Source organism: Thermobia domestica, chromosome 10 (genome assembly GCF_964235325.1).
Source record: "Thermobia domestica chromosome 10, izTheDome1.hap1.1, whole genome shotgun sequence".
In the NCBI taxonomy this organism is placed as follows: Eukaryota; Metazoa; Arthropoda; class Insecta; order Zygentoma; family Lepismatidae; genus Thermobia; species Thermobia domestica.
In genome coordinates this window covers 20,973,074-20,995,332 of record NC_137463.1, presented here as the reverse complement: position 1 = coordinate 20,995,332, position 22,259 = coordinate 20,973,074, and positions in this window count along the sequence as shown.

Sequence of the window (22,259 nt, the reverse complement as noted above, 5' to 3'; positions counted from 1 at the left end):
CCATCTTAATGTTGTCCTCCCATCTGTGCCTAGGTCTTCCTAATGGTCATTTTCAGATTGGACTTCCAATTAAAACTTTGAAAGTGTTCCCATTTTCTTCCATTCTGGCTACATAATCTACCACCTGAGCTTCCTAACAAGGTTTGGCAAACGGTATAAATTATGTAGTTCCTCGTTATGAAGTTCCCACCATTCCCCATTCCCGCTCCTCTTGGGTTCGAATATTCATCTCAGGATCTTGTTCTCAGACACTTTCAGTCTACGTTCTTCCCTTAGATTGAGTGACCATGTTTCGCAACTATACAGCACAACAGGCATGATTATTGTTTTAAATATTTTAAGCTTCAAATTCCTCGACAGGATTCGCAACGATCAAAGATTTTAAACTGAATAATAACACGAATTCCCTGCTTTTAGTCGATATTTAATTTCTTCGTGAATATGGTTTTGGGCTGTTAATATTGAGCCTAGATATTTGAAAGAGTATGAAACTAGATGAGCGAGGCGGAATGAGAACCAGAAATGCTACAATTTTTATCTTTTTTTTAGTTTAAAGTCTCGCGATTATGCTGTAAGAGGGACAGTAGTGATGAGATGGATAATGGTGGAAAAGTGAAGAATGTGTTAGGAAACGGGATAACTCCGAGAAGACGTACGCACACGGTGTTTGTCCACCATGAAGTTCATTAGGCACGAGTTGGGATCGAATCCCACGCGCCAGAGGGGTGAGCATATTATCGGAATGTTCTCAGTATATGCCTTTTAGCAAACTAAAAGACTTACTTGTTATAGTCAGTGTCGGTTTTTGTATGATATCAGATGCAGCTACTTACCTGTATAACAGCGCCGTAGCTTAGATATTTTTCTGGGGGGCCAAGCATTAATACGCGTATTTGGCCCCCATAGAAAAAGTTTTTTTTTTTAATTCTTGGGCCCCTCATTCCATCTATCTCATACTCTTTATGTCCCCTTCCCCCCAGAGCCTGTGCACCCTACGCAAGTCTGTAGGGCCATTAGTTACGCCTCTGGGCCCGTTCCATACAAATTAATTAAGGGAACAATATTTACAAATCTCAAAGCCATACGAAAAAATATTTTTTCTATAGCTCCTAATAGTAGACATTTTTTATTGAAATTATCCCACGACTCATTTTTGTTTTATTTACCTTATGTGTGCTGTTTTGTTTTTTATGTAATGTAGTAAACTTGTTCGATGCTTCATTTATAATTTCATGTTCGTATCATATATGGAGTAAGAAAATTTTGTCTTAAAATGGCCCCCATCGTCCGGTGGGGAGCTTCTCTGAGGTAGTTTCCCCCCTGCCTCCCACAAGTTATAAGGTCCTGCTGTATAAGGAACAATTTGATAGTTTTAGAAACAATGCGTTTAAAAAGTGATTTTTTGGTATCGTCTGTTTAATTACTACTCTCATTTATACGCTTATATTATGACAAATAACATTATCACGTGTACACCACGTGATAAAATTTGGTTTGTGTTGCGTGATATTTTCTCTATTAGTATTGAAACCGAAAATGGTAGTAGATTTCTATCATTTAGGAGTTTAGTAGAAATAGTAGAATGGAGATGGATTGAGACGCTTAACTGATTGCAGAAAACAACACATTTCGCAGTTACAGTTTATGTTCTATCGCGTTATTCTATTCTATTTTCTATTCATTTATTATTCTATCGCGTTATTCTATTCTATTTTCTATTCATTTATTATTCTATCGCGTTATTCTATTCTATTCTATTTTTTATTTATTTCTTATTCTTCGCGTTTTCTGTTCTATTTTCCATTCAGTTTTTATTATATTGCGTTATTCTATTCTATTTTCTATTCATTTCTTATTCTATCCCGTGATTGTATTCTATTTTCTATTCAGTTTTTATTCTATTGAGTTATTCTATCCTATTTTCTATTAAGTTTTTATTCTATCACGTGATTGTATTCTATTTTCCATTCAGTTTTTCTATCGTGTTATTCTATTGTATTTTCTATTTAGTTTTTATTTTATCACGTAATTGTATTCTATTTTCCATTCAGTTTTTCTATCGCGTTATTCTATTGTATTTTCTATTCAGTTTTTATTTTATCGCGTAATTGTATTCTATTTTCTATTCAGATTTTGTTCTATTGCATTGTTCTAATTTCTATTCACTTTTTATTCAATCGCGTAATTGTATTCTATTTTCCATTCAGTTTTTTCTATCACGTTATTCTATTCTATTTTCTATTCAGTTTTTATTCTATCGCATTGTTCTATTCTATTTCCTATTCAGTTTATATTCTATCGCGTAATTCTATTGTATTTTCTATTCTATCGCGTTATTCCATTCTATTTTCTATCAAGTTTTCATTCTATCGCATTATTCTATTTTATTTTCTACACAGTTTTTATTCTATTGCAGAGTTGTCCAAATGGCGGCCCGCGGGCCGCATGCGGCCCGCCAAACCATTTTCTGCAGCCCACAAAGCTCTCACAACATAGATTGTTATTACTGATAATATTTTCATTTATGTTCATTCTTTTAATGTTTCCACTCTTCTTTCGAAATAAGGCATCCATTTAGCGCTTCTGTACAACAAAAAGGCCCGAACATCCAAGGCAACACTGGAGTCGGTATTGTAGCTATAGGCAAGGCATCGTTACTGAAAGAACGATTACTTCAATTAACCAAACCAAACCAACCATACCAATTCACCATGAAAATTGTGAAGAACCGCTTCAGAAGCTGCCTTGGAGATTCTTCTCTTTTACATCTTCTGCGGCTCGCAACAACAGGATTGGATGTAGATATCCCAGCCCTTGTAAACTCTCCTAGTCACCCTCATTTATCACATTGAATGTAATATTTCAAATACATTTTTATATTTTTCTTTTGTAGTATAATAATAATAATAATAATAATAATAATAATAATAATAATAATAATAATAATAATAATAATAATAATAATAATAATTATTATTATTATTATTATTATTATTATTATTATTATTATTATTATTACCTGCGGCCCTTCACCTTGTTAGCAAAGACGGTTATGGCCCTTAGGCTCATTATAATTGGACACCACTGTTCTATTGCGTTATTCCAGTATTTATCAAAGTGTGGGTCGCGACCCATTGGTAGGTCGGGAACCTTTCTTTTTAGTGGCTCGCGAGAAGTTATTAATTGTGAAAATTTTATTTTGATTCAGAATCATATGCTGTGAAGTACAATTCAGAAAACGAAAATTGGAAGCGTTTGTTAATGAAGTGAAGAGTAAGTGATAACCAGGGCCCGGATCTTGTTGACCTAAAATATTTTAAAAAATGACCTATAAAATGACACTAAAATTCCTGTAAAATGACCCTAAAATAACAAAAATTGACCTTAAAACTTACGTTTTCTCAAACTTTTATTTCATTAAACATTGACATTTTTTAATATCCATTGGATTTTTAATTAACATTTCTCACTCATATTCACAAAGTTTTGTTTCAGTTAGTTGCAGTCCATTGATCACTTATGTCCATTGATCAGTTCATTGTACGGCATTGTAAGTATTGAAAGCGTCAGTTCACTCCCGAGTTGAAACTAGGAAGCACTCTTAAACAATAAAACTTAGCAAGTTTAGACTACATGAAAATAATAGATAAAAACACGTTTAAAGCCCTTGTACGCCTTCTAATGCATTTTTAGTTATTCACGTGATCACATTCTATGTGGGCAATAACCCAAAACTATCTGTTTGGCCACCTACCAACCCCCGCCTTTCGTTAACCAGCTACAGTTTAGTTTTCATTAGCTTGTTAAGAATGCAGTTTTTCCACTCCAATAGTCAGGAAGTAAGAAAAGAGATTATTCAACTTCGTCTTTTCCACATCCGTAAACCGTGTTCATTTAAAGATTTCCTTATGTAGAAAAAAAAAGAATAAAAAGATCATAAGTGACCTAAAAGTTACCTTAAAATATTAAAAAAATGACCTGAAATTTCAAAACAGCAAAAAGAGACCAAAAGTTGATCCTAAGAAACTATATTTTTAGAACCTAGAGTTGATGGATAACGTTTTTACTTGAACTTGCCTTCTCCTATGCGTAACAGAAGAAAGTTGACTTGTCAACAAGATCCGGGCCCTGGTGATAACTCAAAGCCCAAAGCCCTGTTCTGTTATACAGTCAGTAGAGATACTGGGTTAGGATGGAAAGAGAGTGGGTGGGAGGAGTAGGACATTGGTCGGGAGTAGTGTTAGCTCTGTGTTACCTTTTTATGGCAACACTTTAACCCCTTTTTTCGCATCTGTACAATTGCATATGATACAGTTACTGAGAAAGAAATTTACATTGCACTTGCTCGATCGTCACTGACTGATATTCTCGTATCGACAGGGCCACTATATTCATGAATTAACATTATAATTTAGTTTGAATGTGAGATATTTGCGATAGACATAAAAGAAACCAACTAATTTTTTATTTATTAAAATTTAAGCATAGAGCTCTACTTTGTAACACTCGTGGTCTCTCGGGGTGTTCATAACATCCCCAATAAATTACATGTTAATCACTCATACGAACTGTTATTGAACAAAGTGGAATTAGAGATATGATTTACAAAATTTAATTGCTTTGAAATACACCACCATTAAGTAGAATGTCAATGTGTATTTGAATAAAAGTAGGTGGGCGATAAAATACTTTTCACTATTTAATATGGGTCGCAGTATCAAGTTTGAGAACCACTGCGTTATTCTATTGTATTTTCCATTCATTTTTTGTTCTATCGCGTTATTCTATTCTATTTTCTATTCAGTTTTATTCTATCGCGTTATTTTATTGCATTTTCCATTCAGTTTTTATTATATCGCGTTATTCTATTTTTATTCTATTTTGTGATGTCTTTTCTTTTATCTATTTGTTAATGAATAAACATACAAATTGTTCCTTTGTCCGCATTGTTAAAGACCACTTTATCTGACATCAGCCTACACACTTGGCATTCCATCAGGCTGTCTTCGATTCATTGAACTAGGAATTCAATGACCGATGCCTTGAACAAACCAAGGGAACACGCGAAAGACAGTTTTAATGGATAAGAATGATCATGTAGACAAGTGTATGTTCACGATGCTTATGCACGATTCTTTCAACGCCTAGATCTTATCCATATTAAAAGGAGTGATGCATATATTGCGTATTCTCTTACAAACGGCAAATGATGATTTTTGTTATTTGGAAGCGTATATATTCCAAGTTATTTCGCGATGTAAGTCAATCTTGATTCCTTTACCTCAACGCCGAGTTTTATACAAAGCTATCTGACTGTCCATAGTCCAGACTTCATGTTCCAAAGGATAGATGTCAAATATATCAAGAGAACCATTAATAGAGGATTGTCAATTGTTCCAGGCATGTGCTGTGTAGACTTTTCCTATCCTAAGTTAATGCTTTCCTTTTATCCTGTTCCAGGGTCTAACATCAAAATATGGTTCTATTAAAAAATGCTCAAATTTATTTTGTTAAGCAACCCAGGTTATGATTCCATTACCTTTGCTCTAAAGAATTTTACTTTACAAAATCCTGGGACGGGCTTGACAGTTCTAAATCCTCAAATTCTTAATTTCGAAATAATAAACAAAGCACAATGTTTTGTGGTTCACGTGATCTTGTGAACTGAATAAGACGACGCCACTGAGTGAATATAATTGAAAATATTAAATTGTGACTCGTTGCAAGTTGATGCGTTCACCATCCATCACTCTATGGAACATGCGTTACTTTGTATGCCAAAGAAAAACCTTTGTGGAATGTAGCACCTGCATTTTAGCTCTTGCGACTATGGTGGCTTACTAGCAGAGTGCTCCTCACTGTGCATAAGTCCCTGGTTCGATCCCAGGTCGTGCTAAGAGGGCTTTGCAGTGGTTAAACACTGTGTACATGGGTGTTCTCGTTTCTACTCATTTTCTTTATTCCACATCTCATTCGTTATCAGCATCATGATCATCATCATCTTCTTTAGTCTTGATATGTAAATGTGGGACGTTAAATTAAAAGAAAATACAGTAGACTCCCAAGTATCCGGCCTCGTTTTCTTTTATCGTAATTAAATTAGGACGGCAAGGCGTTGCATTTGGAACATTACCAAGGCATCGGAAGCGGGCGTCTGCTACGATCCTCCTATGTGTCATAACCTATAGGTTAGTCATAACCTATATCGATCCACCTATAGCCAATACAAGTTGTGACAGGAAAAGAGCAGCGTTCTACTCCTTGTTTCATTGTTTCGTCAGTGTGTAACGGTACCCTTGTCGCTGTTCATAATTATAACCGTATAGTACGTATAGTACTGTATTCGTAAATTGTTCTTGGGGTATGCTTAATGTTCATAAAGAAATGAGTTCACAGAACTCCGGCCTATCTGGCTTTTTTTGTTATCTGTCCTGCCTTTCCGCCACATTAGACCGGATACTCGGAGTCTACTGTAGCTCTTAAATATTTGCATGGTATTAAATTTTGATTCTATAAAGTATCTATCTTTTCAGTTGTCGCAACTTTAAAGGAGCCGATTCCTGGATGGATTGATAATCTAAATGGCCCGATGGCCCTTACCATAGCTGTGGCGAAAGGAATAGTGCGTATACTATACTGTCAAACGTATAGCGCAATTGACTTCGTGCCTGTGGATATTGTCACAAAAGGAATAATCATCGCTGCATGGTACACTGGACTTACAAGGTGTATCTTACTTGAGTAAACTGATTTTCTCTACTTTTTAGCAATATTGTTTGATGCAAAGATATTAAAGATGTATCTTACTTGAGTAAACTGATTTTCTCTACTTTTTAGCAATATTACTTGATGCAAAGATATTAAATCTAACAAGGAGAAAGCATACTTTGGTAAATTAACTTCCGGGCTATCTTCCGCAAGGTAGTAGTGCACATTAAAGGTGTTAATATTACAAACTGGGAAAGTGCAATAGTCAGAAATAGTGGAGATAAACCGTCTTAAAATTTCCAACTCGCCGCATACATGATATAACGCGTAAAGTTATCAAGTGACGGCATGGCAGAGTGTGGAGGGTCTGCGACTCACGTGCAGAGGGTCCTGGCTTCGGTTCCCGCTCGAGTATTTTTTTTTTGTTTTTAGCTTTAACTAATAAAATAGCCACATGTAACTACAAGTAAAATATTAATTCACCATATGTTCATAATGCATAAAGCAATAGAAATGTTCAATTCAGTTATAAAACTTTCAGTGTTCCATGTTAATTAACAACAAAATGCAAATCAGTTGTAAAATCTTTCAATGTTCCATGTTAATTAGCAACAAAATGCAATTTATTCCGTAAATATATTGATATCACGACGGGCGTTGCGTAAAAAATGTTCTTGACGCTTCGTGTCTATATCTATGGACAGTGTGAGAATTACATGCGGATGAGGGGGAAATCCCTTTTGCTTAGCATACATTCAGTGTTACCAAATTGGATATCTCTTTCATCCCCCTTGTAATTCGCACACTGTCCATAGATATTTATAATGTCTTGTAGGTAGAGTCAATAACGGTCCGAGTGTTTTTCTCCTTCACCAATTTTATTACAAAACCCAAATACAAAATAACTCTGAATTTACAAAGAATAATTTAATAGTGTCTTTCCTTATGGTCGACCAAGATGAAGGAGAAAGGTGTTTTGTACAGTGCCCCTTCAGTTCATTGCAGCCTCCAGAACATCTGCTGAGATTTTAGGTGAATACTTGTAGGAAATCTCCTCAGGCCAATGCAGCTTAACGAGGATTAGGTGTGGTTAGGATTCCCTAGTCCAAGGCGACTTCGGGTTTAGGTATAGGTGAACTCCTTAGTCCAAGGCGACCTCGGGAGGTGGTGTGGGTTATTTGATCAGCCGTCAACTGACAGTTGGTTCCTATTCGGGTTCCGCTTTTATAGATGGTCTCCTGGTGGCTTGTTCCTCCTCGGGCTCCATCGTTTTGGTTTCGTGTCTTCCTGGTTGTAGTTTCTCGTCTGCTTGTGGTGTTTGTAAATAGTAGCACCTGTTGTGGTGACATGTGCTTGCGCTGAAGGTGGGGATCCTTACAATATATATACAAAGCGTCAAAAACATTTTTACATGACGACTGTGGCAACAATAATATAATTCGTGATATCAATATATTTACGGAATAAATTGCATTTTGTTGCTAGTTAACATGGAACAATGAAAGGTTTTACAACAGATTTGAACATTTCTATTGTTTTATGCATTATAAACAATGGTGAATTAATATTTTATTTGTAATAATAGCTATTTTATTGGTTATAGCAAAGAAAAAAGTTGACTTCAGTGGGGATCGAACCCGGCACCCTTCACACGTGAATCGCAAATCCTCCGCACTCTGCCACGCCATCACTTGATAAGTTTACGCGTTATATCAGGTATGCATCGAGCAGTGGCGTAACTAAACGTTTGGGGGCCTCCCCTCAGACAACGTGGAGTGGGCCCCCTTCTCCACGTCCAACCTCACGATTTGGAGGCCCTTGATGCCTTGAGCCCTCCGCAATGCGGAGTCTGCAGGGCCCTTATTTACGCCCCTGGCATCGAGTCGGAAACTTTAAGACGCTTTTACTCCACTATTTCTGGTTATCGCGCTCTCCCAGTTTGTAATATTAACACTTTAAATCTGCACTACTACCTCGCGAAAGATGGCCCCGAAATTTATTTACTAAAGTCTGCTTTCTCCTTGTGAGATAGTCAGTGTGCTTTCAGACATAATGGGACAGTGGTCGCCAAACTTATGAAGCATCTGACTATGAGCTACTGTACCGTTTTTAAATCCTACTGTGAGTTACCAACCAAAAGAACTACCAACTTATTTTTTTTTAATCGTACATTTGTTTATTGTCTATAAACTTACATTTTCTTGCCAATATGAAACTATCCAAATTAGCAAATGTCTAATATACACACTAAAAACATAACATTTAGCAAATGTCTTAATATACACACGAAAAACATAACATTTAGCAAATATCTAATATACATACGAAAAACAACATTTAGCAAATGTCTAATATACACATGAAAAACAACATTTAGCAAATGTCTAATATTCACACGAAAAACATAACATTTAGTAAATGTCTAATATACACACGAAAAACATTTAGCAAATGTCTAATATACACACGAAAAACATAACATTTAGCAAATGTCTAATATACACACGAAAAACATAACATTTAGCAAATGTCTAATATACACACGAAAAACATAACATTTAGCAAATGTCTAATATACACACGAAAAACATAACATTTAGCAAATGTCTAATATACACACGAAAACATAACGTGCCCAAGCGCGTATACAATCAACTTTGAGATGAGGCTGACAAAGGTAGTTCCGCGGGAGAAACAAGCAGTTGTCGTCAGCGTCAGCGCAGTGGAGAAATCAAGGTTAGTCAACTGGAGCGTTAACGTATTCTACTGAAAATGTCCCCGCGAGCTACTAGTAGCTCGCGATCGACGGTTTGGGGATCACTGTAAGAGGACAACATTGAACCAATAGTCTATGTACTAGAGTCGAAATCGGAATATAACGTTTACTGTTCAGTAAGAGAAAATTGTTGATTCTGTTGTAATAATACAGTAATTCTGAAGAAGATTGAAGATTTGGGAAGACCTATAATTTAGAAGAAGCTCTACAATAACATGTAACCAAAAGTTCCCATGATATGGTCTTTAGTCGAACCTTGAAGATATGGTATCAAAGATGGAGTGTTGCTACCACCGAAACTAAGTTAATCTTTATAGAATAGTGTTCCAAATCTGAAGGGTGCGCCCTCCTGGGGTGTGAAGACGAAGAATGAGCAAGGAGGTGCAAGCAACTGAAAGAAATAAACATGAATTATAAAGAAAATATAAAGCATGGTGGCTCAGTGGTATAGCGCTTACATCTGATGCTCGGGGTCCGTTGTTCGATCCCTGTCAACTAAGCTTTCGGTGAACAACATTATATCCGTGGGTTTTCTCGGGGTATTTCCGTTTCCTCCCACTTCCATCATCAATCAATTGTCTTAATCATTGTCTCCCTCAGCGTAAAGGTGTTATACGTGGGACGTTAAACTGACATATTTCATTTCGCTTGTAATTACAATTTACAGTAGTTTTTGTAAACTTCACAAATCTTACATGTTTCACATTTTGTTTTCTTACTATTATTATTATTGAAGCTTTGAAAATCCAATGCGGAGAGCGGAAGAGAGTGCTGCGTGAAGTATTGAGGGTTTATGAAAGGGGCTATCAAGTAAACAAGGTTGGAAAAATTCATTTATAGAGAATGGGGTAGAATAATTATTTAATTCAAAAAAAAAAAAAAAAATGGTATTCAACTCTTTTCTCCTCATATTCTTAACAATACTTTTCCATTCAAGCGTGTATCCCCAGATGTTGGGAGCTATCCTTGGCAGTGTAACTATAACAAAAATAATTTATAAAACTTAATGCTTACTAATTATATTACCCAGTTTTACTATAAACAAGACAGTTGTGCTATAAATTAAGTTCACCAAAAAAATTAATACACTCTTCCAAGGGCGCCCATCAGGGGGGCAAGGTGGGGCGCTCGCTTCCCCCTAAAGGAAATTGTACTTCAGAATATCGAAAATCCAATAGAATTTTTACATTAGTTACATTAAAATTTGAAATTATTTTTGAAACATCGCTTATATTTGTCCTCCCCTTGAAAACCACAACATGGGCGCCCTTGCACTCTTCGTCATTCTGTATCAGAATACTGACGTTCTGAAATTTAAGTATGTCGTAGTATGGTTTTTCGCCCAACAGATGTCAGCATTATGAATTGTTTTCAGTTAAAATTATGTTGTAGTACGGTTTTCCGCTCAACAGATGTCGGTACTATCAGTACGATTAGTAAAATAATGAAAATGGCAGGAGCATGCTTGATGTTCGTGCAGCGTAAGCACGTTTTGAAGTGTTGTTTTATCAGGTTTGGGAATGCCATCGAAGTGCAGCGTCAGTGGATAGGGGAGTTTGATACTGAACCATCAACCCGCCTAACAATTAAACGCAGTATTTACAAGTTTAAGGCCCATTGAACGATTTGCGATATTCACAAAGAAAGATCGGGAAGAACGCCTACAGCAACAAGTCCTGCTTCGTCGGCTCTCGTGTTGGACAAGTTTGAAACGTCATCACAGAAGTCTGCTACGCAACTGACAGTTGACAGTGCCGCCATCTGTAGGACGAAAAACCATACTACAACACACGGTACTTAAATTTCAGAACAACTGTCAATGAATGTATCCTGATACAGAAAGACAAAGAGTGTATACATTTTTCTGGCAGACTCTGTATGTATGTTAGGGTTAGCATAGAATAAATAAATTGGTAGAATCATAAGCAATAGATATCCCTGATGGCATCTATCTTGGATAATTGTATTCAAGTGACCCTGTAGTGGTTCTTGATTTTGTCACACAAGGGCGTGAGGGCGTTTCCTAACTCGTTTCTTGTCTCTGCGTATCAAATAAAAATATCGTTTATCCATCGATCATTATTTCCTTTTGCAATATGTCCAGTAGGGTGTATCGAAAAAAAAAAAAAAAACTGTTTTATCGAAATGTTAAGGTGGGTAGGGCGGAAAAATGACCATTTATGTCCAAGAAGACGTCTGATTATTTTCCAGATTTTTTGGAGGTCGTTTAGGTGGTGCGCATCGACCTTGAAGTTTTCATACTTAGGTATGTATGCAACACGCACAACAATTTAACAAAAATGTGATTATTTTGTTATTTTATGTATTTTTTTCTGCATTGTGGTTGTTTATTCTTTTGTTTATGACAAATATGTTAAATTTGTGCCTTAGTGGTGGTTTCCTATGTTGTTTTCTTATGCTTTTGGTAAAAAAAAAATGGTCAATTTTAGGCTAAAAATGCTTGCGTCAAGGTTAAATGGAACATCGAACACAAAGTTGCTTCCATGTAACTTCGTTACTGGAATCCAGCTTGCAACATGCTTGCACGCTTTCCAATCAAGCTGGATGCAAGCTTACCGACTTCCAATGGAAGCTTACAGCAAGCGGTTTGCAAGTTGTCTCTGCAACTAGGAACCAGTTATCGATGGTTTCTCTTTGATCTCAAACCATACCGGTGCGTGCATCTTCATTATGCACGTTGCAAAAAGCTGCAATTGATCAGAGGGGTGATTCTTGCTTACATAAAGCCGCAGCACTCAGCATGCGGCCATTAACTACTGTGACTGGACAAGTGGTCCGGGTTTATTCCTCGCTAGACTCCACAGACAAACATCACTCGAAACAGGTGAACAAATATCCAAAATATATTGTTGGTCTGTACTTAAATCTGTTATAGGAAATCCAGTCGCGGTGGTTAACGATGGCATGCAGAGTACTGCAGCTTGTCAAAAATAAGAAAAAATGGTAAATGTTTTCTTAAGAATATAGCTCTGTTATGATTTACTCCTATACATTAAGTGCACGGCTAATCGATGCATTCGCAACGTCTTTTTATGCCTCACAATGCGCTGCAAAGGCGAAAGCAATAAAAACGCGCGGAATACGTTGGCTGGAGCGTATTCGGTGCGTTTTGGAACAATAGACCGCCTGCTGTTTCGGAATCAGTAAAAGATGGCTAAAGGAAGGAAAAAAGGTAAAACGCGTTGCCAAACCAGGGGATTTGACAAGAAACAGCTGCTTGGAAGTTGCTTTGTGTAGAGTGTTGGAGCTCTGCTATTATAGAGTATGTGCTTGTATAACAAAAGAAAATTCACAAAACTACAAGGAAATTCCGAAAAATTAGCTAATCACAGAAAAATCTATGTAACACAATAGGATTATTTCTTGTGATTCGCATGAATGAAAATAAGGGTATGGCAGTAAGGCTTGGAAACCTCACCTGGCTCACAGTATGATTTATAACTCTGGCGAAAGTAAAATTACCGAGTAGCCACCTAGGTCACGTTCGCTGCAGGGGCTAACACATAGGAAACACATCGTCGAGTAGCCAATACACTAACGATTTTCATTTTCTTATCTCTCACACCCCGTTCGATTTATCCTGGTCCACCGTTTAGTAATGCAAGCTTTCTCTCTTCTCTTTTCTCCAGACCAAACACAACGTTGGTACTCAATTGCTCTGCTACAGGATTCTTTAAAATATCATTTATGCGTCTGCAGCTTGTAGGAATACGGGCAACGAAAGTTGTCCCGGTTAACAGCATTTTGTGGTACCCGAGTGAAGAATTAATGACAAACAGTACATGGAAGGAACAAATTGGCGTATTTTTTCTCCACCTTCTACCAGCAATATTTGTAGATGGTGTGTCATTCATGGTGGGTAAGAAACCAAGGTAAGCTTGGATCACTTGGATCAGTATGTACGAAACAATCGGAAATCATTGCTAATAAATAAATAAATAAATCAAGGCATTTATTCTGAAGTTGGTCGTCCGCCTGGTTTTCGGCCAAAGAGTAATAAAAAGCTAAAAAATAAAAATAATCAATTTTTACTTTAATTTACTTACTGAAAGCTGCATATTTTAAAATCACACTTGACCCTAGCCATAGGAGCTAAATACGCGGTTCTGATTGGTTGAAGTTATCCGTTTCTCGCCACGTGGTGAGGACGTACGTTTGGACAATCGCAAACTGCAACCAATCAAAAACGTTTATTTAGTTCCTGTGGCTAGGGTCAAGCGTGAAACAAAATATGCATCAAAGTTCAATACTCAATCTATAGAGTAATGCCGAGTGAGCGATAGAGAGTGAAGGCGGGTTAGTAGCCAGGTTGGTTATGTGATTTACTGCTACATTGTAAAGTAAAACTTTCTTCACGTTTCTCTGCGGTTATTTGCTTACCACACTTTCTTAGGTTGCCATATTTTAAAATTAAAAAAGCGGGGGATCCTAAACCGTAAGTACTGATGTGAACTTGTGTATTGCAAATTCTGACCTGGGATCCTTCAGACCATTTTGTGCGTGTGCGTGTGCGTGTGTGTGTGTGTGTGAGTGATTTCTTTGTTGAGTGAGTCTTCCAATGTACTTTTCTAACGAAACTAAAGTAAAGCAAATTTAGTTTTTCCTTTTAATGTTTTATTAAGTTCAACAAATGTGTCCCGAATTGTAAAGTAAATATTCAATAAGTCTTACAGTAAGATATCTGCGATTGTAAGGATATCTGTAAGGCAATTAAAAAAAAAAGATATATGGCAGATATTGTTCATACGGTTTTCTCTCTAAGAAACACAAAATCCTTTCTAAATTTTTATCATAAGAAAGGTAAAAACATACAGTATTTAGGAGTCTTGGTCCAACTCTTTATAGAATTCTAATCATTTTTAAAGATTACTACTTGAATTCGTACTAACATACACAATTACCACAGTTTCACAATATCTGCCACGCGCACTGGGCAAATAGCTCACAGCCTGAGCCTGAGCACTACTCCAAATTTAACTCAATCGTGATTGAGATTGACACAGAGATGTAGCGTTTTACGTTGAATATAATACTCCTTTATCAACAAAGTCGTCTTAGATTTTTCTCCAATCCAAAAAAAGCAGGTGGTTTTTCATGATTAAGAGATGATTAAGCGGGGGACGAATATAGGACCTGAAAAGCGGGTGGTACTCGCTAAAATCGGGTAATATGGCAATCCTGTCTGCAATATGTTGTTAGATTTATTAAGAGTCTTCATCCCGGCGAAATTAAAATACAGCTAATTTTACAGTAATTATGTGATATCTTCAAATAGATAAAAGATAATTGAAATATGGAACAAGAGCGCCCTAGACAATATTATTTTGCGTGAGGTACCGCTATCACAAGTCACCTAGTGGCTTTCCGTTTTCAACTGTTTAGAAACGCGAAAATAAATGCCGATTTTCAAAACGGCTCGAAATTGAAACGGTACCTCATGTAAAATAATATTGTCTAGGGCGCTCTTGTTCCACATTTCGATTATCTTTTATATATTTGAAGATATCACATAATTACTGTAAAATTAGCGGTATTTTAATTTCCCCGGGATGAAGACACTTAAGCTATGAGGTTCCCGTATTTTGAAACATTTTTCCTCATTATCACCTCAATGTTTCACAAACTGTATTACTGTTAATACACAAGCAGAGCAACGTAAGCCGTCCACAATACAAATTCTCATTACTCTCCCACATCCAATCATGCGGTAACCTTGCACCAAGTAGCTACCTCCGCTTGCCAAATAGCTTCTTGATTAGGACCGCTTTGTTAATAATAATAAAAAAAAAACTCGCTCTCCCTACATATTATCAAACACACAAACGATCAAATTATCCTTTTCTTCCCGGTAAATTTTCAAAAGTTTGCTAGAAACGGGCGACCAACTTTGGGACTTAACCAAATAAATAAATAAAAAACAGTGTGTACATGTAAATTTCACTAATAATAGTAACAATACGAGCCGCTACCCAAAATTTCTTAGAATTTGTCTTCCGCCCACACCAGTGCACTACGAACTACCGCCGCTAGTTGCCTCGTAGCGTGCATTCACTGTTCCAAAAATAGCCATTTTATGGCTAGTATAAGATAGGGTTTGCCATTCGTCCCGGCGTTCCCGAAAATATTTCTCGGGACGCTTAAATGTCCCAGATTTCAGTGAAGAAGAAAGGAAAGGAATATTATAGTTTCCTTTTTTCACAAGATTACGTATATAATTATTCTCTTTAACTTCTGAGTATGGTAATTCAAAAGTTAAAAAAAAAAAAAAATTGAATACATAAAACATGGATTTAATTAAGTTCACGATTTAACTACTTTGACATTGAACGAAGCATTCGTTTTATCGGGCCAGGGACAAAAGATTTTACTGCTCAATCTTACTGTTATCTTTAATACTCTGTTTCAATCTACATCTTGCTTCTGAGATATTTTAAGAAATAATCACTGACCAATATTTTTGGTAATTTTCCGCTCTCCATTCAAGGAGAAAAATATATTGCTTTAATGAATAAAACTGATCAGACAACAATGGAAAGATGTTGGAGTATTAACCAAGCTTCTCGTAATTTCGTAGCGTCCCGGATTTTCATTTTTGAAATATGGCAACCCTGGTGTAACATAAACATTTCAGCTCCCTCCTCCTTCTCTTTCATTAGGGGTTTACAGCTTCACTAAATCCAGAAAGTCATGGACTTCCTGCCTCTGTTTAGATCTCATATAACCAAATGTCCAAGTCGCAATTATGTATCCAGGAGTGAAATACTTTTCTTTTTGGTATAGCACAACAAAACTATAGGATTAACCCTGAGACAACACAAGACAAACACATATCGAGACAAAGCTTTCCTGACAGAAACAGATACACTTTGCGAGGCTCAGACCAAAGGCAGACCAAGGACCCGACAACCTGGGTGACTGCCCGGGGCGAAACAATCAGGGGGCGCCAAAACGAGCCTCAAAAAGTAAATTTTATAATGTGTTTCCTACTGACTTTTTTTGTTTATATTCTTGTAAAGTAGCGTCAATTACATAATCTTTTTCCATGTCGCCATGGAAGAAGAGAGTTTCATAGTACTAAGGAGGCTGTATCGACAAATGGAGACATGGCATGTATAAAGGTAACCAAGAAAGTTCTGTCGTTTTTTGTGGAGGTCTGTGTTCAATTGGCCCTCACACCGTGAGATGAATGCGAATGGAGATAAGGCGAAGGTCAATTGATGGTATGGGTATATCCAACATACTACCTGGTTGTGGCGGTTCAGTTTCACTGTGAACGTGCGTAAGGACAGAGTGAACATCGGACCTCCACAGAGCGTCATAAGGACGTGTATGCTGTACGAGTTCAGATTGGGGTCAAATGCAGCTGCAACGGAGCGGAAGATATGCCAGGCCTTTGGTGTGGGTGTCGTGACTATGCGGACAGTGCAGCGGTGATTTAACGAGTTTAAGGACGGTGACGAAACACTTGAAGACGCACCACGTACCGGAAGACCAACACATACAAAATGAAGATCTTCAAACAGCAATTGAGGCGAACAGTGGCCACACATGTCTGGAACTGAGACTACAATTTAGTGTGAATACACTGAGAAAAAAAGGTGGCGTATTTAAAAAGATAGGTTACATGCGTAAATCCTGTAGTTTTTGGACTTAACGTACAGCAGACGTATAACTGAAAACGCATGTTTTATAATACTTTCTGTATAAGTGTTCCACCTATACGTACTTTCTGTATGAAACAATGTAGGTGGTCAGGATCTCACATACAAATGGATGTATATAATATATAGCTGACGAAGGTAATATAAGTATATATGCATGTGATATACGGAAAACTGTTAGATGTCAGACATCCTGTTACGGCATGATGTAACATCTAAGGGCAGTGCCTATGTAGCATACGGATAACGTATGATCCGTTCAGATTTCTTTAGTAAGCAAGAGGATACCGTATATTTGTACAATATACCGCTGTCCGGAGAACGGGTTTTTCTCTGTGTAGAGAAACCAATCGGCAGCTCCTTCTTTAACTTGGGAAACTTAAAGTTGGATCAATGGGTCCACATAATTTGACTCCGGGCCAGAAGGCAACGCGAGCAGAGATCTGTGTTTCTTTGCTGTCTCATCTGATGAAGGAGTCATTTCAGGACAGGATGTTGACATGTAATAAGGAGTGGGTCCTGTACGAAACTCCAAGGGACCGTCTTCATTGGCTAGCATCTCACGAACCGGTTCCAAAACAGCTGAAACAAGCACTGCACCAGGATAAGGTCCTCCTGTGTGTTTGGTGGACTGCTCGCGACATCGTGCGTCTGGAACTGCTATCAGTTGGTCAGAGCATCAATGCAACTGTGTACTGTCAGCAGTTGAGCCATGTTCAAGAAAAAACCCAAAACTCTGGAGCCAGCGCTTCTGAATCGCAAAGGGGTTCTCCTATTACAAGACAACGCTAAGTCCCACGTGGCTAGGATGACTCAGGACACCATTCCACGCCTTGGATGGGAAACACTATTGCATCCTTCATACTCCTCGGACATTGCACCGTCCGATTATCACCTGTTCAAGTCCTTGTACGATCATCTTAGAGGACACCAATTCGATTCCCTAGTAGATGTGAAAAATGCACTTTATACTTTCTTCGCTTCACGGCCCACCAAATTCTATCGCAATGGAATCCATGGCCTTCCAGAGCGTTAGCAGAAGATCGTCGATGCTAATGAGGACTATTTTGATCTTCCATGTAGTCTTAGGAGACATATCGTTGTTCGAAGGTAGTGGGTAAAAGAGCTACAGAACTTTTTTGGTTACCTTTATAGAAGAAAGAGTGGAAGGGAAGTTGGTTTGAGTATTAATTTTTCTTTTTGAAAAATGGGTTTAAAATATTAAAATCACTGTAGTAAAATGTAAAATATAGGCTAGAACTAGGGGAGGGGCTCCAAAAAAGTCACTTTGCCCGGGTGAAAATTTTGCCTTGGTCCAGCCCCGCCTGAGACATCTTTCGAGATAGTCTCGACTTTTGCCTTGTAAGTAACCCTAACTACGAAATAACGCGAAATGTGTTAGAAAAGTAATGAAACTGACAACACTTTGCACAAACATACAACGCTGCTGCCTCCACGTCCACACGTTAAACAAGTCAACCCTCGCCGTTGGCTGAATACAAGTTCGTACATTCTCCAGTTGCTACACAATTGTTGAGACCGTTTGAAATGAAGTTGCGTTAGTAAGGTATGTTACGAAAATGGACCAGCCGAAAATGGAAAGTATGACCAACGTACTGTCACAAACTTTGTATAAAGCTTGAAGAATCCAGGGCACAAGTGTTCGGATGGCGCAAATCTTTTTAGAAGGCCGAGAACAAATAAAAAAAGACAAAAATCGTACGGAAAGACCTTCAACGTCAAAAGCGGTTGACAATGAAGTATCTTGTGAGGTCAGATCGTCAATTGACAGCGAGTATGATCAGTTGTGAGTTAAATTCGGATATGTTATCGTCCATCAAACATTAAGACAGGTTTTGGACAAGTGTGTGCACAAAAATGCTTTAAAAAAATTAAAAAAAAAAACTCACGACTTAGCTGAAGGCCAATCGTAGAGATGTGTGTTTTGATCTTCTGAACTGGTTTGAGAGGAAGTTACAATTCTTCAGTCAGCCCATATTATCCGGATCTCAGACTCTATGACTTCTTTTTATTCCCCTTGCTCAAAAACCACCTGGAAACGCGTCATTTTGCTCTTTTGGATAACATCCAGCAGAGCGTATCCGAGGTGCTGAAAGTAATCCAGCAGTAGTCTTCTAGTATTGCTAAAGAATCCATCGCAATTGGCTGCCCAAGGGACCTATTTTCAAGAGGATAGTATAAAAATAATAAAATTAATCATTAAAAGAAAATTAGTCTCGTTACTTTTCTAACATCTTGTACACTGTTTCTCGTGTGTTTGCTACTTTATTATTATTATTATTATTATTATTATTATTATTATTATTATTATTATTATTATTATTATTATTATTATTATTATTATTAGGTTGCTGAAGATCCAGCTGAAAGTAAATGTGGCCATGAAAGCTCTTAGATATTACTTGGACAACGAATGGACCTTCCGAAGAACGAAGTTCGAGGAGATAGAACGTCAGCTTCTATTAGAAGATCAGCAGGAATTTAATTTGAACATTGACAATGATGATGAAGAAGCTTACTTGCGTAACGTATTGCTTGGATCTCGACAATATATACTCAATGAAGATAACTCCACTTTACCTAACGCCAGGAAAATGCTAAAGAGGTTAGTATTACATTGTATTGCGTTATATGACTACAGAACAGCACAGATACTCAATGGCTATTGGACACAGATATATAATATTTTTCAAGTATTTTATAGAATTGTCCTCTAGATGCACCACTGTGAAATCAACATGTACATCCAAAATATTGAAACAACTAGCAAACGTTACCCATCTGTTACTGTGAGCAATATTTTGCGATTAGTATAGATTAAATAAAACTTAAAACACTTCGAAATTCATTTTTTGTTATTTTCCTCATGTATCGTCCAAGATACGACAAAATGATGAGGACGTTACTTATTGCAAATATAATAAGCTATCGTTAAAAAAAAAGAGCGTTAAAATTCGATAATTAGAGCTGAGATATTGCCAGTTTTATAAATCGACTCGGGTGCCATCTTTGATTCGACGCCATCTTGAAAAGCTACCGTTCCGAGACGGCCATCAAAGTTTTTCGTGGTCCTCAGGTACCAATACAATTGTGGTTTGAAGGAAACCTGGTACCCCTAAATTACACTCAAATCTTGTCTGGCCCATTGTAAAAAAAAGGGGGAAAAGGGGGAGAGAAGAGAAAGGTTTTTATATAAATGATATGGCTGAAGGCTCAAGATAATTTACTTATAAACCATATGCAAATAACTATTAAATTTAAATATTATGTAAATAGTAATGATTAGTTAAACAAATTCGGTAGAGCAATTTAAATTTCGGTAGAGCAAAATAATGATAAAATGATTTATAGAACAAATGAATTTACTATGATATGATTAAGTGTAAAGAGAGACTAATTTTCAGGGCATCTGTGGTTTTACTTCAGGTGGTTTAAATCCAATATTATCACTCACACAACACCATAATTGTTATTGGTTATCATGCCTTGCTGGCTTGTCCGTAACTCCAAAACAGCTGGAAAAGAAACATGATACATGAACTTTCTTTACATACCTTGCGGGATCTCCTGGTGAAGAGACACGTGATACGATATTCATTGAAATGGATAGCTTTAATGCACTCCAAACTCACACGAAAATATGTAATACACTATGCTTTAAAAATATTTATATGAAATTTAAACTTTTAACTTGAGTACATATTATAGGCATTTTCTTTCGCAAAGTGTTTGTGCACGTAATTTTTATTTTAACTTCTTCAGTTTCTGGTTCTATGCTGTTCCCTTGCTGTTCCTATGGTGATTCCATGTCCAATGGTCCCACGAAGGTCTCGTTCCTTTCCGTTAACTAGACGCGGCCTGTTGATAGTAGACAGAAAAATGAAATGAAAGTTTTACGCCCCACGGTTCTGCCGGTTAGGCTAAAGGAGACGGCGATTTTGAGAAATGAATGAGTTGGTGGAATAAAGCAAGTGGGAGAAAACGGGAGAACCCCGAGAAAACCCACGAGCACGGTGTTTGTCCACTACAAAGCCCGCACGGCGCGAGCTGGGATCGAACCACTGTGCCCCCCAAGATAGTAGACAGATGTCTCGAAACTCCAGAAGATGTTCTCTAGCTGCAACTTAGTCTTCTTGCTACGATAACAAGTCCTTCGTAGTTCTCTAACACAAGTAAAACATTACTTTCAACAAATCTTTGAAATTCATGATCGTAGGATTGTAGATCTTGAAAAGAAGATATGTTATAACCAAAGCATGCTAGCAGATATTGAGGGTAGGTTTCAAAGGTAGGTGCTCCAGTGCATGCAAAAGATAGCATTGAATGAAAGTAGCGTGAACAATAGTGGCATGGAAATAGACCGCATTAATCAATCGTTACTCTTTCTGAAAAACACTGGAGATCGCTATAGCAGTAGTGTAGCAGAACTAACTAAAGACAGAGAAAAGGAATCAAAACCGTATGTTCAAATTCAGAGTACTGTTTTGGAGGTTAAAAAGGAAGTTAGCAACCTCAGACAGGAGTTGCAAATGTTACAAACTCAAATTTGAATTTGCACGTTGAATCCAGACCTAGTAGTGTCAGTAACACTCTTAGCGTTACTAATTCTTTATATGATAGTGTAACCAGTACTCCCAGAACTAGTAGTCCCACTAGTCGTAGTAGTACTGAGAGCACTAACAGCAGCTATGAAACTAGTGGTAAACTAAAATCTAAAAGTAAAAATCGTTATCGTACCCATCATAGGGAACCGGTGCAGATTAAGAATACTAGGCCTATTAAGCGCAGTGAATATTGAGTCTTTTGAAAAAATCTTAGGTCACCAAAGCGAAATTACTGCATCTAATTTTCTGGAACTATTTGAGAAAAATGTGAAATTAATGCAAATCCCAGAAAAAACAGTATTTAGATATTTTAGATGTTTTGATGCAAGGATCTTCCAAATCTTGGTTTATTACTCGTAAACCCGATTTTAAATCGTATAATGACTTAGTACTTGCTTTAAAACAACAGTTCGAATCTCCTCAAGTTATAGCCGGGAAAATGTCTGTGTTGGAATCAAAAAGATATGA